The sequence below is a fragment of the Amia ocellicauda genome, chromosome 1, assembly GCF_036373705.1.
Source record: "Amia ocellicauda isolate fAmiCal2 chromosome 1, fAmiCal2.hap1, whole genome shotgun sequence".
In the NCBI taxonomy this organism is placed as follows: Eukaryota; Metazoa; Chordata; class Actinopteri; order Amiiformes; family Amiidae; genus Amia; species Amia ocellicauda.
In genome coordinates, this window is record NC_089850.1 from 16,146,482 (window position 1) to 16,166,150 (window position 19,669).

A 19,669-nucleotide genomic window follows, 5' to 3' on the forward strand; every position below is an offset into this window, starting at 1 on the left:
TGAATTATTAGGAAACGAGACTCCTGTGGTAGAATTCCAAGTAGCAACTTTGATATGTCTTTATTATTTCTTTATATACAGTCTGTAACATTTGGTCCTGTGTTTTTCTGAACCTCTTCTAATTTCTTACATACAAAACATTACATACAAATTAGGGACAACAAGTGGTTTTGAATTTCAGTAGCAATGTCACTGTGTTCACAAGTAATCAGAATTCCAGGCTTCCCCTCTTCACGAGTGCAACTCAATATCTAAGGTTAAATTTGTCCCAGCCAAATATTTAAGCACTGATGTACTTTTTTCTGAGATACAATAAAGGATGAGTGGAAATAGATCCCACACAAATAATTTATGTTTTGGTTTATGAAATGTCTTATGGTGAGGGAAAAGATGAGAAAACAGTTGAGTGTGCTTTTAAGACCACAAAGCATTGTTTTACATCAGATACTGCAAAAATAACTTACATAGGTCCTCTACGTTTTTGGAGAAATTTACAAGAGAGCAACAAGGATGCTGAGACACTCTAGTGATTAATAGGCGTTCACAGATGTGTGCAGGTTGCTTTCTGTTTCTCAGTGCCAGTGTCCTCCATTCAGAATAATCTCCTTAATCTCTCAGAAATCTCCAAGAACAACATCTGACTAGTTCTGGAAGAATCCAAGTATATTCAAATCCAAATACTAGACTTGGCAGATGAGTTCAGGCATTAACAAAAAACAACTGAAAGGCATTAGGGCTTTGCTTTTTCCCCCCATTCTTTTAATATTTTGAAGACCTCAATCAGAACCCTTTGCCATTGTCTTCCTATGAAAAACATTTGACTGCTTTCCATCTGTTTAAGTCTTTTTCTGAATACAGATAATGTTTAGCAGTGATCTACAACTCTGGTTTTGAAGAGCTTCAATAAGCTTTTATTATTATTATATTTCTAAGCAGATGCCCTTTTCCAGGGAGACTTAAATTTTTTACAATATATTAAATTATTTTTATATACAATTACCCATTTATACAGCTGGGTTTTTACTGGAGCATTATAGGTACAGTGCCTCACTTAGGGGTAAAACAGCAGTGTCTCCGACCTGGGATTGAACCCATGACACTCCACTGAGGAGTCCCTTACCCACAATGTACGGTTTGTTTATCAATATGATAATGACCCTAAATACAGAGCCAGTCCCATCACCCTGAATTGAAATGTGATGGGATGAGATGAGTTTGAATGCAAAGTAAATAAGGAGAGTGCAGTCAGTTTCAACCTGATCTGGGTACAAGGAACAGCATGCTCATTGTATCCCAGAATTCCTAGAATCTATACAGCAGAGATTGCTAACGATGCATACTTGCAGTAAAATGTTGGCAAAAACATGTTCTCTGTTGTATTTATTCCTGAGAAGTCTAAACATTTTTATACCAATGAAGAGTTCATGCAGTTTTCTGTTTCAGAGTCCCCACAATAATGACTACCCTTGAATCCAGACATCTTTTGTCTTGTTCATTTCTGTCTTGTGAAGGTACACATATTTCAAGAAAATCCTGGGACATTTACAAATATGGAACTTCTCTGTTATTCCACCTGTCCTGCTGTGAGTATCAAAAGATAAATGCTACTCCACTTTTTTTTTTTTCCTTTCAAATTAACCAAAAGCTTCAGTCACAAATCATAGGATTGGCATGTTGGCTGTCTGAAGTTAAGAAGCACAGATAACGGTTCCACTCACTTCCTTCAAGGATCAACATCTGAAAGTACCTACAGGTACTGAGTTGTTTAACACCTAATCTTTGTTTTTTCTCTTCTTCTTTTTGTTCCAATGGCACGCATGGCCCTGATTCTATTGACAATAGGGGTTACTGACGTTGACAACTAGGCAGCTTGTGGTGTCTTCAGTGAGGCAGATTAAGTGATGAACTTTGATATTTATTGTGACTCTCCTTCTCAGAGGGACAGTGCTCAAAAGACTGCAATAATTAGTTCATGTGATGAAAGCATAAACATTCTCCTTTTCCTCCATGATGCATAAGCTTGAAGCAAACAGCACAGGCCGTGCGCAGTAATGCTAGCTGTGAATACACACATTGGAGAGCCTGCAAAATTCACTTTGCAAATACTGACCTGTCCAGTAACATGGATTTTTTGTGAAAGCAGAGATAGCGCTTTTAGTTATAAATCAAATTTCATAACAAGCAGGCAAATAAATTCACAGCTGTTGGTACCCTTTTTATTTATTTTTCCTCCATCAACTATCGTGCAAAAAGGTTTGCTCTTTTACACCACAAAACATGACAGGAATGTGTCAGTAGCCTTCTTTCAGTTCATACCCATTTTGTGTGTGTGTGTGTGTGTGTGTGTGTGTGTGTGTTCTCATTTATATTATATATTTTAAAAAACAATATTAAAATGCCCATCATTTGTTAATTCTTGATCTATACATTAATGGCATACCCCATTCAAGTATTAATTGAGTTAAGCACATTCAACCTGTTCAACCAACACTACACATATGTAAGTTCCAAATGGGTTCTAAGCAATATTCATTTAGTTGTCAGGTTTTTATCTAATCATTACCTTAATCAACTTAATTACCTATAAGATATAGTCACATTCTGGTCATGCACTTTTTTTTTGGTATACTAAAAATTTACTAAAATATTTGGTACAATCTAGTTCTATTCAACTAAAATTACATTAGTTTCAATCACATGCAATTAATTCAGTTTTAGTCTTTGAAATATTACATTAATTATTCTAATTTACCCTTTTTAACTTTAGATTTGAGAATTCTAATTTGTTAGCAATCCATACAATTATTGTGTGGCAAATTATTACTTAACAAACACATTTAATAAAACAGACAAGGAATCTTAACTATTACTCTAAGAATATATAAGAATATTAGACTGACTTGCATTCAAACTAATTATTTTACCTCCAAAGCCTTTACGTTTGTCTAAGAAATAAATAATCACACAAATCTTACAAATGCAATTTAATAATTTCACTCTTCAATTGTCACTTCAAATTCATTGTATTTTTTCCAGTCATATTGAAGCCACAATCGGTTTTGTTTCCTGCAGTTAATATCTTGGCGTTTTCTTAGTTTGCAGAACTGCAGATTTTTTTCTTCCAAGTATTGAATGAATGGTTACTAGCAATTTAGGAACCAGTTGAATCGACCATGCTCAGTAGAGAAGCTACTGTTGGCCGCAGCCAGGCCAAAAATCAAACAAAAAGTTTGCGTATAATAGCTTATGATACTAATAATGACATTATAGATAACATAACTAGCTTTTATCGGACACTACCTTTTTGATCAAATATTTATATTTATTTTGGAGGAATTTATCACACTTACAGTAACCACATTTTGTAGCATTGATTTGATACTGCAATTAATTATATTAGCAGGAGATGTTATTTCTTCCTTCAGTTGAAAAAACAGTGAATTCAATACATGGGTTTACAACAGCCTTATTATTAACAATTGTGTATACAACTTTTATGTAAATCAATGGGACGCCAGTCAATTCAAACAACTGGAATCGCTTCAATGTTTGCCTAGAATTAATAAATTAATTAACCTGAAACAATAAAGGAATGGAAAACTAAAACAAGTCACTTTGCTGCTGTGATTCTGTTTCACGCTTCAGATTCAACATACAGATGACAAAATTAGGCAGGAAAAAGAGATTTTCAACATGCATCACATATTAGTTCTACAATTAAATGATGCTTGATGTTATAGACAACATTTCAGTGATTGTGTGTGTATGTGTGGGAGTTAAATCACTGTTTGTGTTTTCACCACAGACACCTACTGGCTTATTGCCATGTTTAATGCATTTGAGTCAGTTCTGTTGAATTTATATAATTAATGATTTATGTCTTGGTGACACTGTGGTCTCCCTTGTCTTAAACTGGTAACTGTTTTGTTTACTGTTTATAACTACCACTTTCTTTGCTGCTGTTGGAGCGAGTTGCCAGTCGCTGTGTTTTATTTATCCCCACAGATTTCTGCAAACCTCTGATTAATACAGAACAAATTTGTGTTGATTTAAGTCCGAAAATCCCTTGACTCATGAATCAACCACTATATTTAGCGAATAAAAGAAAAATGGGGGACATTGAGGAATGGATGTCAAAACCACCTTCTGTTAATACTTGCTTCTGGTTTTATCATATTGGAAAGTCTGACTGTAGTAACAGAAAACTATGAGTGCACCAATTTTTCACTTTGCTGGTTTTCAGTATGAGCTCACTGGCTCTGTTCCCTTGGGATCCTCATTATACTACATTTAGTGTTCTGGCTGTAAACTCTGATAAAAGCGTCTTTTGCTTCAATGTTGCTACCAGTGGGAACATGTAAGCATTCAGCTTTACCAAGTCCCTAGGGACATTACTGCATCATGGCCATTCATATAGTAAATACATTTTTCTCCTAATTTTTTCCTGCCTCATGTCATGATATGACTTCAGACTACTGATGATTTATATGCCCCTGTTAACATAAATAAGGACTCTTTTAATTCTCACTAAGGTTGATGACATCAGTGATGAGGGCAACATGGGGGTCTGCTACCAGATTAAGTTAAGATAAGTGCTGGTGAAAACATCTCCTCACTGCAACTCCCTTCAACATTAGCAATGTGCAACCCTTGATAGAATCACCACGTTTAAAATACCGTGAAATTGGAATCTTATCCCTTGCCGGATCTTAACCATTCCATTTTTGAAACATGGCGTGTGGTGAAGTGAAGTAGAAGAGAGTGAAGGGAAGTAGAGAATCAACATCTGATCTTACCCTGAGGTCCCTTTGCAAGAACCTGATAGGGGGTTAAACTTAGAAGAGGGCATTGCTATAGATGTTTGTTTGGGGCAAATCCTCTTCTTGAAGTTGTTTTCTTTAGCTGCATAGGCAAGCAGCATGTGTCTGCTCAGCTTCTCGCCCGGACCGCCAGGAATACCATCTTTGTTCTCTTGTCTCATCTCTCAACTTCTCTGGAATGAGCATCAAAGTCATCTATGGAGGGGAAAAGGTCAATTTCTCACAGGTGCTCCCTTATCTTTATTTGACACAAAGTATCACATTGGTCTGGTGTTATTGCTAACTACAGATGTCTGCAAAACACATAATTCCACACTGCATTTTCCTCTTTGGATACTATGTAACCATGTGAGGTTTATTCTGCTCTGCCATGTTCTTCTGTTTTATGGCATGTTCATATTTTCTTAATTTGTATTACATTTGGTTTCCTAAATAGAATCAGTCATGGAACTACCCAGAGACAGAGCTATAAATGAGTATTTAGTAAGGCATGTCGTGCTCTCTCCTTGATGAGTGGTCCTCCACTTTAACGTCAGACTCAGAAACATCTGTTCTAAAACATTTAGAGCATTCTCAGCCATTGCTCATATTTTAATAAAGCATATCAGATGCTACAACATTCTGTAATACCAGCTTTTTAATCATGTAGTTACAGTAAAGAAAACACAATTGAAACCTTAATGTTTATTTTGGTCTCCCTGTGTCTCCACCAGGAGCAGAGGTTGAGTCTTATAACCCAGACAGTGGTGAGTCCAGCACTGGACTTTGTCACAGTTGACGGTGACCAGGATTTCCCATAGGGAGGCATTCAGTCAGAGTGCTATTGGGGTTGGGAGTAGTTTACCACACACCGGTGTGTCTGCTGTGTTATCAGTGAGATCTGCATTAGTCCTCACTATATATATATATATATATATATATATATATATATATATATATATATATATATTAGGGCTGTCAGAATTCATTTAAAACTAATAACTCGTTCATATTTTGCGTTATGTGCACCCATAGTTGTACCACAGATGTCATTGTGAGAAGAAAGCTGGATTAATGAATGGCTGTTTCCATTTTACAACACTTTCAGATTGTTCAATGGACAAAATCAAAGTGATAAATAATGTATGTGAAGGTGAATTTCAATATCATAGAAGGACATCAAGTTTGAGCTATCACCTAAAAGCCGAACACAACTAGTCAAAGTGCTAGTCAAGGCGGTGTAGAGCAAAATGTATAATAATATAGAAAAGAGCAGCATTATCTTCTGCAAATGTGAACAGAAAAGTTTGTATGAGTAACTGACTCAGTGAGAAGAAATAGGTGACCTTCAGTACTATGGTTTTAATTTCTTTTTTGAACCTATGCCTTTAAAAGTCTATAAAATGCAGTACAGATTTTATTTTGATTTTATTACATTTTTCAGTTTAGTTAAATTAATCTGATAATCTAACTGCATTTACAGGGGACCTTTTTCAGTACCTTTAAAATGAAGAAGCAGAAAACTCTTGAGACTATGGAAACTTTTTGACAGATTTTGTTGACAGTTTTGTAATGGTTTGCGGGAATTTTCATTAAAAAAAGATTTGATTGATTATTGGGATTATACATTTAATGAAGGCTTAAATTTAACGTTTAACATTTTTCAATTGATGCATTTGGCTGTTGACCTCTAAATAATCTGCAATACCTATAGCCTAACATCCTTGAAGGGTGAAGAGACTCCACACCTGTGAAGTCAGGTGTGGCTGGATGTGTGCCACTATGAATACAGTATAACATCAATGATTTTTAAACAAGAAAGTGTATAGTATGATGTTACAGCAGTCTATGATCGCTGATTTCTTATCAGCTCAGGTTGACCACCAGTTTCCATGATGCAAAACTAAACACCGTTTGATGAGCAAAGTCTCCATCTACAGGTATTTCTTATAACTGTCACAACTGCATTTGTACATGAATGGTTGATGGTCCCTAGCACAATGAACAGTACATCCTTGCAATCTCAGTTAATAATATACAGTTTAAGCAGTTCAAGTCCAGTGAATATCCTGAAATGGTACAAAGGTAAGCGATAAACTGCCAGAGGTTTAAAAAAAAAATTAGATTACCAAAAACTGTTAAATTTAACTGAGTTAAATACTGTGTTACTACACCCTCTTAAGCATTATTTGGCAGTGTTACGTGCAGCTCCTGTGCATAGAAGTTACACTGTATTCCTACAATGCGCACATCATTTGAAAGCTTATTCTCTTGGCTACCAGCGCATTTTATTCTCAAACACATCCAATTTACAGTTTCCGTGTCACCCACCACCATTCAGAGCCTGGGGGTCTCAATTAAGACGGTCAGAGATCACTCAGTTTCGATCAGATTTCTTTGCAAATAAGCTTGTTTTGTCCAGAAAAACCTAACGATTAATCCAGTATATATTATTTGATGTTCTATCAAACACAGAGAAGTTCAGGTCCAATTATGTAAAATCGTTTTGTAGAGTTTTCCATCTTGACATTTTGAGCTCTCTACGGGTGGGTGTGGCGTAAATGCATGAAGAGTACACATGGGATTAAAGAGAAGCAAATGGATTTGGTGCCCTTTTAAAGGTACCAGAGGGTTTTGTCAGCTTAAGGGGTTAAATTTTGTTAAACAAAATGATTCCATGATTTCTTTTAATCTCCAATTGTTTACTTGTTCTATGCTTTAAATTCAGAGTACATTGAGACATTAAAATACATAAATTTCAATTAAAAAAATGAAAAATGTAGGTGTTCTAAAAGTTTTTACCAGTAGTGTATATACACCGATCAGCCATAACATTATGACCACCTGCCTAATATTGTGTAGGTCCCAAAACAGCCCTGACCCGTCGAGGCATGGACTCCACTAGACCTCTGAAGGTGTGCTGTGGTATCTGGTACCAAGACGTTAGCAGCAGATCCTTTTTGTCCTATAAGTTGCGAGGTGGGGCCTCCATGGATCGGACTTGTTTGTCCAGCACATCCCACAGATGCTCGATTGGATTGAGATCTGGGGAATTTGGAGGCCAAGTCAACACCTTGAACTCGTGATTCATCAGACCAGGCCACCTTCTTCCATTGCTCCGTGGTCCAGTTCTGATGCTCACGTGCCCATTGTAGGTGCTTTCGTCAGTGGACAGGGGTCAGCATGGGCACACTGACTGGTCTGCGGCTACGCAGCCCCATACGCAACAAACTGCGATGCACTGTGTGTTCTGACACCTTTCTATCTGAACCAGCATTCACTTTTTCAGTAATTTGAGCTACAGTAGCTCGTCTGTTGGATCGGACCACACATGCCAGCCTTCGCTCCCCACGTGCATCAATGAGCTTTGGCCGCCCATGACCCTGTCGCCGGTTCACCGCTTTTCCTTCCTTGGACCACTTTTGATAGGTACTGACCACTGCAGACCGGGAACACCCCACAAGAGCTGCAGTTTTGGAGATGCTCTGACCCAGTCGTCTAGCCATCACAATTTGGCCCTTGTCAGAGTCGCTCAGATCCTTACGCTGCCCATTTTTCCTGCTTCTAACACATCAACTTTGAGGACAAAATGTTCACTTGCTGCCTAATATATCCCACCCACTGACAGGTGCCATGATAATGAGATTATCAGTGTTATTCACCTGTCAGTGGTCATAATGTTATGGCTGAGCAGTGTATATTTTCTATCTGAATAAATTCTATTAAAAGACTCCTAGGATGAATGTTTATTTTGGCAGCTGTAAGGCATCTTGAAGTGAATTGTGTTCATTATCAAAACAAATCCATACATTTTGAGTTGCATAAACTTAATTTAAACTATGAACCAATTCTGGGAAAGTAGATTGTCAGAATTCAGTACATGCCTGCATGCTGCTAATTAGAGTTATACATATAGGAACATCTATCATAAAGGATATATATATATATATATATATATATATATAGTGACACAGAGTGGGGTGTGGGACAAGTGTGTCTCAGGATCGGGGATGAAAGCCATGGATGCACCTCTCGGTTATGCAGGGTGGCATGGGCTTCTCATGAAAGCAGCATCTCTTAACTATACAACACTCAGACACAGAAAACAGCAGCTGCTTCTTCATATATATATATATATATATATATATATATATATATATATATATATATATATATATATATATATTGTGGCAGTGTGTGAGGGAAGGCTGGGGTCAGGGCGGGTCTTTCAGTGGAGGAGACTACAAAACATCTCCTCCAGGACTCCAAACCCCAGAAGCCAGAAGGGCTCCTGATGGCCATAGCCCCACCCACCACATCCCCTATAAAAGGAAGAAGGAAGCGAACCAGTGTGTGCATGCTTGGCTGGGGCAGCAAGGTGCACAGGAGGGCGAGAAGGCAACGGAGAGAGGAGAGAGGAGAGAGGAGAGAGGAGAGAGGAGAGAGGAGAGAGGAGGAGAAAGAAGGGTGAAGCTCTTAGTTGACAGATTCACTGGCTTGCGACCCTTTTTCTGGCCATGGACCATTCTCCCTCTTGAACCCTGGACTGTCTGACAACCCCCCACCGGTAACAAACTTTGATTACGAACCTGCCTTATCCCTTTATGCTTCTGTCTGCCTGGTGTTTGGCTCTACTGACCCGGGCTTTTACTGTTATTGTTAGTGTTTGTTTTGTAGTTAGGGATTGTTGACATTTAGTTAGTGCTCGGACAGAGCTAGGTTTTGTTTTGCTTTTTGACGCTGTGCCTGCCATTAAGGGAAGCAATAAAACAACAGCAAGCCTGTTTTGTACCCTCTGCCTGCCTCCCTACTGTGTGTTTCAAGACCAGACCCCGCCTACATACAGCCCTTTCTTGTGATAGGCCCCCCAGCCCGTTACAATTGGTGGAGAATGCGGGCATAGGCTGTGTGGTCTGGATCAAGAAAAGAGACACACACGCAAGGTTGTTTTGAAAAAAAAAAATGGGCCGAAAATTCAAAGCCAAACAACAAAGGCAGGCACACAAAATGGCGGCGGTGGAAAACGCAGTGGAGATCGGTGCTGACTGGTTGTGTAATCCTGGCTCTCCACTGTGGCTGCAGACAGAAGGCCTCAAACACCTGCACCAAATCACTTGCTCCTTACTATTGGAGTTTCTGTACCTGTCTGTTCCTGATAAAATGGAGGTTATCCAAGGAGGTCAGTCTGACATGAAGACAGCTGTGCAGGAGTTGCTGGATTTCATGGAGAAACGGAGCCAGCAACAGCAGGAGGACAAGGCCATGCAGCCAGAGGAGGCAAAGCTCTTTCTGTTGCCCCGCTTCCAGCTTGAAGGAGAAGAGGAAGTGCCTCTTCAACTGCAGTCTTCCCCAACCACTGATTGCAAGGTCTGTCCAGTGTGCCTTGCAGGGGAAGAGTGGTGTTTCCAGGTTGGACAACCTGGGCATGTTTCCCCTTACGGAGAGGAATACTGGGAAGGGGGAAGAGCCTTACCAGTAGAACACTGCCTGGAGCCTGAGGAGGAAGAGGAGAATGCTCCGTCTGTCCCAGAGCTGGAGACAGAGCAGGAGAGGTTGCTGACGTCCTGCATGGAGGAGGAGGTCAAGCTTCTCTCCCTCTCCACCCCAGAGAGAGTGGTAGAGTTAAATGCCTACCCTGAGCCTGAGGATGAGGTGGAATTTCCCTCCCTCACAGAGCTGCAGTGAGAGGAAGAGTACTGTCTGGAGCCTGAGGAGGAAGAGGAGAAACCTCTGTCTGTCCCTGAGCTGGAGACAGAGCAGGAGATGTCGCTGACGTCCTGCATGGAGGAAGAGGACCTGCAATGGGAGGAACTGCTGCCTTGGCAAAAGACACCAGGAGAAGATGACACCAGGAGGGAGTCACCATCTGTCTCCTCAAAGGCCACACCAGAACAGGAGGTGCCTACAATCCAGGAGAAGGCATCACCTGCTGTCCCCTGCACTGAATCAGAGGGGAAGAATATACCAGACCCTGAATCTGGAGAGAAGCCGGAGCAGCCGGAGCAGCTGCAAAAGGAACAGCTGCCGCAGACGCTGCAGTTAACTCGGTCGGGATCCCGGAAGACAGAGGAGTCACAGCAACCAAAGGGTGAGACTCTTGTGCTTCCTCCATCAGGTCTCCTGGACAACCAGAGTTCCTGTCCTCGACCTGAGTTCCTGGCTGCAGTAAAGGAGATGGAGACACCGCAGCATGCCCAGGACCCGCTGTGTCTCCAGGCTGCAGCAGAGACTGGAGGGGAGCCAAGTGATGCTGTGGAAGCAGAGAGGTATCCGCCAGACAAGCCTGGTTCCTGGAGGGTTCAGGGAGCAACAGGGGAGCCACCTTCATGGCAGTCCACCCTGAGGACCAGATGGGTGTGATACGGAGAAGGACAGGACATGGGGGAATGGCACATCCACTGTGAGGATGACCCAACAGATGGATAACGCATCTGGCTCTTCAGCCTCCCACCCACCCCTTGTGTCTTTTGGAGGGGGGCTTGGCCGTGGTATGGCCGTCATCGTGTGCGCCCCTGGCTTCACTCTTGAGGGTGAGGCTATGTGGCAGTGTGAGAGGCAAGGCTGGGGTCAGGGCGGGTCTTTCAGTGGAGGAGACTACAAAACATCTCCTCCAGGACTCCAAACCCCAGAAGCCAGAAGGGCTCCTGATGGCCATAGCCCCGTCCACCACTTCCCCTATAAAAGGAAGCGGGAAGCGAACCAGTGTGTGCATGCTTGGCTGGGGTAGCAAGGTGCACAGGAGGGCGAGAAGACGACGGCGAGAGGCGAGAGGCGAGAGGCGAGAGGCGAGAGGCGAGAGGCGAGAGGGAGAGCGAGAGCGAGAGCGTGGAAGAGCAGGAGAAAGAAGGGTGAAGCTCATAGTTGACAGATTCACTGGCTTGCGACCCTTTTTCTGGACCTGGACCATTCTCCCTCTTGAACCCCGGACTGTCTGACAAACTCCCACTGGTAACGAACTTTGATTACGGACTGTGACTACGAACCTGCCTTGCCCCTGTCGTGCTTCTGTTTGCCCGGTGTTCGGCTCTACCGACCCGGGCATTTACTGTTATTGTTAGTGTTTGTTTTGTAGTTAGGGATTGTTGACGTTTAGTTAGTGCTCGGACAGAGCTAGGTTTTGTTTTGCTTTTTGACGCTGTGCCTGCCATTAAGGGAAGCAATAAAACAACAGCAAACCTGTTTTGTACCCTCTGCCTGCCTCCCTACTGTGTGTTTCAAATTCAGAACAAATCATTGGATGGTCTATATTCTGTCTTTATACACTTGCCTTACAGTACTTGAAAAGTGACTGTCTTCTCAGTGAATCCCTGCAGGACTGCAGTTACACATTTCTGTGCTTGACAACCTGTTTTGTGTTTCAGGGACATATCAGTCTATGCATGTTCATTGATATTGAAGAGATGATTTGTTGTTACAGGAAAAATTAAACCTTTTGTGTGGCAGCTCATGCTCACCAGTAACTATTAAGCTAAAAAAATTAGTGTTGTGTCCCAAAGCAAGGAAACCTAGGCTAATGCAATGCCACCCACCCTTGGCAGCACTCAGCACTGAGAAATTCTCAGAAATATGAAGAAGTTAACAAATGACTATTAGATTTTTTATCCATAATTTATTAATGTATTGATTAATTTGGTGGGGAAAATGTTTTTCCTTACACTCCTAGAAATAAAGGTACTATTAATATTTAATGGAGTATACCTGCTGAGATTGACCATTTTCAGAGATGTGAGTGAGGCAGTAATGGCTCCAAAGGGACCCTAATGACATTCACTGAAACTGGATTAATACTAATATTTTTCCTTGTAAATCAATACTTTTTTGTTGTTGCTATATATGATTATTCTTATTTATGGACTCTATAGGGACATACATTAAAATAGATTGTTTAACAAGTTGAGGAGGCCAAAATACAATTAAGATACTGTATTTAATGCCCCCCTAGAATATTAATAACAAAAATAAAGGTTTTCCATTAATTTTCCTGCTGTAGCTGTAGTAATCTCAAGGAGTTGATATGGTATTGTTTAAAAGGTAAGGAATGTTGGAATCTAGGTTTTTGATAAAACATTCTTCTGCAAAGTTGTTCTCATACTTATACTACTTAAATAGAGAGTCAGTTTTCTGCAGTGCAATTTTATTCAGTGCAATTGTATTTATCACTGTCTGTGGCTGGGTCTCCCAGAACTAAGCAAAGCTACAAAACAACTGTACTATTACACATGACTGTAGGGTAACTGAATGTAAAGCTCTTGGCTCACATGTAAAAGCCTACATCAAATATGTTAAAATCACGTATTTTAAGCTTAAAACATCTTTTAAAATTACATTTTCAGAACATTGTTATTTTTGTGCAAATGATGTTATGTGTAACATTATAAATGCTGTTAACATCCATTCAATGTTTATATATTTTAGCAAAATAAACAAACCGCAGTTTATAACAAGAATGTTTTTATTTCTATTAATGATGTATAAATGTTAATAGTATAGTTAACAACCTGTTTATACATAGTTTACAACCACTTGTTAACTGCACGGTTTTAGAAAAAACATAATTGATTGAAAATAAATTGTGTTTAGTTGAAAGTAAATAGAGAAGATTCAGCATCTTGGGAAGTGTTTGTTTTGCAAGAGAAACCGTTGCGGAAATGCATTCTTTCAATCAAGTATGGGACTATTTCATGCAATTCCAGCATTAGAAATACTGAAGGCAAAAGAAAAGTATATGCTGCCTTTGAAAAGGAAATTTAAAAGTGTTTTCCAGGCTGAAATATTTTGGTCTGCTTGATCTTCATATAAAAGTACAGCTGGAGCCAGTATGTTATCAACTCTGGCTCCAAATTTTCCTTTTGATTCCAATGACCTTCGTGGATAGACTTCAAAGTCAATTTGTTCAGACCTAAGAGCCAACTCTGCCAATACGCTGTATAGTTTCTCTTAGATGAAAGAATATAGAAAAATGGAAGGCCTCCTTTTAAGACGTTGACCCGTTTTCTGAAAAGTGCTTTTACCATTATGTGGCAGTGAAGTTGCTGTTGTTTTCATGTCACAGTTGTCCAGATGATCTTACTCACAATGTTACTTTTGTATGACATGAGAATTTGTATTGCTATTAGAACAATGACCTAACAAAAAAAAAACTAACAACAGTAATATTAACAAGAGTGTGTTTCTCTCCTTTAGTTATATATGGAGCTATATAATTACTCTATTTGCAAGATACTATTTGTCAAATTGTGGAAAAAGATTTTGTTGCAATTCTGCTCATTTGCATATATATAGATTATGTATATAATTTTAGTTCTGTGACTGTTTACTTTCTGTAATCATTGCACAATTATTATTATTATCATTATTTATTATTATTATTACTAGCTATAGTAGCTGAATGTATTATGTTTATTACCAGAAACAGTAACAGTAGTAATAGTAGTTTATATCTAATATTAGAATGGCAAAGCTACGTGATGGTTTTCACTTGCGTTTCTTACAACTTGAATCAGTAGTCAGTACTACTGGCAACATTGTTGTGGTAAACCATTATAAAATGTTTCAAGGTAAATTAAAGCAGAAACTGGTAACAATGTAGCTTCAAAGGAGGTCTTTGCTACGCTATTAATATACAGCATTCCTTAAATAGTGGCTTTTGAGATTTGATTTAACTGTGTCCAAGTTTCATTTGGCAGTTCATACTGAACCTTGATCCCAGATTAAAACAAATTATGTTGGAGCCACTGCCATTATAAAGCATAGGTGGTGCCATACATTCTTCTGGGCTAGTGTTTTTAAGATGATCGATTTAAATAAGTAATGTAATGTAATTCATTTATTGTGATTAATTGTGTCTAGCTATACTTAAAAAAACATTTATCTCATGGTAAACAAATTTAGATTCCTAATTTTCCAGTCAATGGAAAGACCAACTGACTCAAGAGAGCGACCGCTGGCCAGTAGACTTTAAATCCCCAAGCTCTGCAGAGATCGAGCTGTCCTTAACTTGACTTCAAAGTTTGCCTGATAACATCAGCTAGTGTAGAGCTACAGGGATTTATAATGTGCTTTGTTGGTGTTACAGCAAGAAAAGCTAAAAGATTCTTTCATAGCCCTGCAATTGTGGGTTTTATAACAGCAGGTTATATGAGTGCCTTAGTGAAAGAAGGTCATTTTCTGCTAGGTGATTCTTATCCATGAAAAGGGCTTTTTTTCTTACCAGACAATATCAGATGGAATACCCAGGCTCTATTTACATGGTTAGCTATGTCACAGAGCATTCTTGTTTTCACACTTTACAAACTAACTGTAAAATATCTCTTGACCTCTAACTGACCAAAAAAGGGAAGCTTGTAACACAGAGCAAACCCCCCTTTCTAAAATAACCTCCTTGTTTCTCACAGATCCTGTTGTTCTTTTGCTGAGCGCATACAATCTTTTTGGAAAGGAGAAACAACAAATCATCAAGATAACGATAATGGCCCAATTCATTTTGTTAACGAGACTTTCTTTTCTTTGTGTGTGTGTTCCTACTTTAAACCATTCCATTTAAATGTTTGCAGCATTAGGTGACAGTTGATACTGAGTGTTTTTGTTGTGTCGGAATTCGTTTTTACACCCTGAAATGTGGATTCCTGCATGAACTCAAGGGCTTTTGTTGTTGCAAAGGTTCAACCACAACCAGATACAAGATATCTACCAGTATTGGTTACTTGCTTCTGAGCCAATATCAGCATCTGCAGAAAACGTTGGCCAGCATTGAGTGAGGATGAACAAACTCGGCTGGACCTACATTTTTGAAGTAACTGAATATGAAATTTAGGCATGGGTTTAGTCAAAATCTATTTTTTCTGTGTATCATCTAACTGCCAACCACTGTCATTAATTATCACTGCAGGCAGAAAGGCACCAAATGAGCTACAAGGGCTGCTGTTGAGCAGTGAGTTGAGGGAAGACTTACTAACCCTTATCCATAAACCCAAATAAACCCATCATGGTCACAATGGATATGAATGATAGAGCCCAGAATCAAAACAACAATATGTGAACTCTATGGTTCCATCTGGACTCCAAGAGGATAATTTTATCTCTTGAGCCACTGGCGTGCCCCTAAAACTGACAACTGTGACATAAGATAAATGTAATACAAAAACAGTTGCAGTGTCAGTGTCAGTGCCCATTCAGGTTATGCATATGCTGTGAAAGACATTCACTTTGTTCTTTAAAGCTTATGACAAAGAAAACAAAAACAACAACAAGCAAAGACATTAAACATATAATTCTGAGACCTCTAAGTGTCCTAAGGTATTTGTTTGTTTAAACCATCCATGTGACCAGATGTTTCTGCCCCATTCAACTTGTCTGGTACCATAAATCAAACTTGATTTATTACCTTTGCCACTTTTTATAGAGAACATATGCTCTGGTTTATAAAGCAATCATTGACATGTGTGAGCTTTATTAAAATAGATAGTTATAGACTACATTGCAGGAAATAGGGTGATTAGAAGGGTCATCCTTTCCAATAAAATAATACCGTCCTATGAAACAATACAGTCCAAGTGTAAAACTTGGAAGCTAGCACCGAAACAAAGGGATTTTGTGCTCAATCTTAGAAAATTAAGGACAACAAAATTGTTTTTCATTTATTAGATAAGTACTTCCTATAATCCTGTACATTAATACAAGAAGGCCACCTGGAAATCTGACTTGAATCCTACTAAGCAGGGAAAGCAATACATACATCATTGTCTTATGCAAAAGCATATTATCTGTATTTCATTCAAAAGAAAATACGAAGGTCTATGCAGCTGTCTGATACGAAACTTGCCTGAAGCTCTTATCCATTGAGATGGAGTATACATTTCTCCTAACTCAAGAGGTTTAAGAACTAATTGTTACATTGGTTAAAGCCAGCAGTTCTTAGTCTGGTTGCTGGTTGTGTTAAACATTGAGCCTGGGAACTGGTAGAATAGGAGCAGCCTCAAGGAGGGAGATAAAACATAATGACTATGGTATTCTATAGGAGAAATGTCATATCATATTGTAGTGGTTCTGAAGCCTCGCTAAGAGGCCTAAGCCTTTTAGTGATGGGGTAAAGTCATTGCAGTGTGGCGCAGGAGAACAGGGTTTGAGTTCCCATTCCCCGCCGTGGCCTGGGACCCCCAAAGTGTTACAATATGATATCATGCAATATAAACCAAAATCAACAGATGCATTGTAATTTCAAACCCTTTGTGAATGATATTAAAATAGGTTGACAGAATATTAACATGCAACTGGCATGCCTATGTTCCAGGAGGTGACGGTTGTGTATTCACTGTATGACCACAACCATTTATCTGCAGGCAAAACAACTCTAAGGAACATCCAATTGGATAAATCAAATCAGGTGCATGGGAAGGGAGTTACCATGACTCCATGAGAGGCAATAATATACAATTGGCATATAGAAACACATCAGTTCCACACCTATTAAAAACAAAAAAGATAAACAGCAGTGGTCAACAAAGACTTGCCATTAAGAGTGGCTCTTGGAAATGATTTCCGATATCATTACCATATGTGTGGTGCACTAGCAACAATACAGTCTGAACAGCTGGGCTTCATTTATCCAGTAAGTGTGTGAATCGGGGCCTATGGAAGGGTGTCCTCCAAGATGCGTCAAACACTGGGTGGGAAGTCAATGAGGTTGTAGTCAATTTCAGACTGAATCACAAAGGTGTTTGTTGTTGTTGTCTGTACGATGGGTGGAGGCAAGGAGGGAGTTGACAGGCACAAGGAAATTCTGAAGAATCTATTGATCCTTATATTCAGAATCGTGAAGACAGCAAATAGGGTTGCTGTACAGATCTGGGATCAATAAGTGTCATTGCTCTATTGATTCTCTTTCTCACTAACTAGCATTAATCCACACATATCAGAAACAAAAACCCACAGAAAAAAATATGATGCACAAACATAGCATCACATCACTAGAAAAAGTTCAGTAATGTGGTAATATATGCAAAAAATATAGTTTAATCAGGAAATGTGCTGCATTGTTCCATTCTCAATTGTAACTTAAGTAACAATGCTTTATTATATATATATAAATATATATACCTCATAAAATACAGAATATGAATTAATTTGGCATGTTAAAAAAAGATTAAAGAAGTTTATAAGATGTGAAATTTTATAGCCTCTTGGAGAATGATTGCAAATGCAGTGTGAACCAACAGCATTTCCTCCAGAGATATATTTGGGTTGATTAAGTGATATTTTTTTCAGCCCCTTCGGCACTCCGTTTAGCATTTCTCTTCCAGCTCCAATCAGTATCCTTTTATCTCGCCCCCCCGCATTCTTTGTGTTTTCATCAGAGTTTGACAGCAATTCCCCTCAGCGTTATATATACTGCTCTCATATCCAGGCACTTGCTCCGTTCCCTTTGAAATCAGATACCTTAATGATGAAATAATGTATTATGTTATTTAGTTCATATTCTGGTTGCATTCCTTAGAAACAAATGTTCAAGAAAAAAAATCGGAATCTGAACAGATCCCTAAAGATTTAATTTTGTCCATTTTATTTGACCAAAAATATAAAATCACTTCTTAGGACTTATTGTGCTCTACACATTGAAAAGATTAAAAGCTACTGGTGAAAATAATAATTTACATTCAAATTTGAGTAAAATTTATGTTTTGTCCAAAATGATGCTGTAATAATTGCAATTATAATTATAATATAGAAAAAATACATTTGCATACATTAACATATTTACTTACTTATCTTAGTCTCAGGTAGCATGACTTATTTGTTCAGTTATTTTCATTAAAGTCTATAGAATCTGCACCATTATTTTGTCTATGATTTCCAAGTGTGTATTTCTTCTCCTGATGCTGGTCTGCCAGAACAGTGAATTATAAGTCCAGCACATCTTACTTGTTTCTGGATATTTGTTTGTTTGTTTTTTCATCAAGGATACTGATTTCAGAAAAGGCATTATTTAGGATTTATTTTGTACAGTTTGGGCACAAACCGTGTGTCTGCAGTGTGTGTGTGTCCCATATGTCTCTGTAATGAGTCAATGTGAGGTTTTAGTCTTTCACCTGTGGGAAAACAGAAAAGTGATAGCGATGATTCAGTAAAAAAATAAATAACTCTTAGGTATATATAGAACATAAGTTAATTCATTTAGATTATACTCAATTAATAAAAGGAAATTAAAATAATAAAATCAAATTGTAGTCAAACTAGTTTCAGTCTTGGGGCCGGATTAAATCAAAACTTTGACCCACACGTTAATAGAAAACTACAGAACTGTACTCAGTTGCGGCTGTATTTGTAGTAAGATGCCACTTTCTTCTAATCATAAATGTCACCGCTATGATGTGATGTACAGGTTTGTAGTTTGCTATTAGCGGGTGGCCAGAAAGGCGATCTTTCACTGAGAACACAAATACAGCTACAGAAAAGTGCCATTTTATTACATGCAGCTCTTCAAAATCTAATACGTCATGCAGCTGTCACTTTAGGATGATTTTATTTGTCATAAAACAATGAATATGTGATGATGTCACAGCATTCTGTATTTTTTTGTAATACTATGGGAAATGCAAAATTAATTAAAAAATAATTATCGACTAGTTTGCAAAGAATTTTGTAGAACTGTGCTGGTTGCATGCCCCAGCAATTTTATGAATATGTATTTATATAGGATATACATCACATACAGTATCCACTTTCTGCCACTACAAACATAAATATGATTCGGTTACATACATCAGGATTTCCAAGAATTTTTTCCCCCTCTTGAAAGCCATGCTGTAAATGATATGCTGCCACAAATACATTAAGACAATATTAAATAAGACAATTTTCATCAAATCAAAATC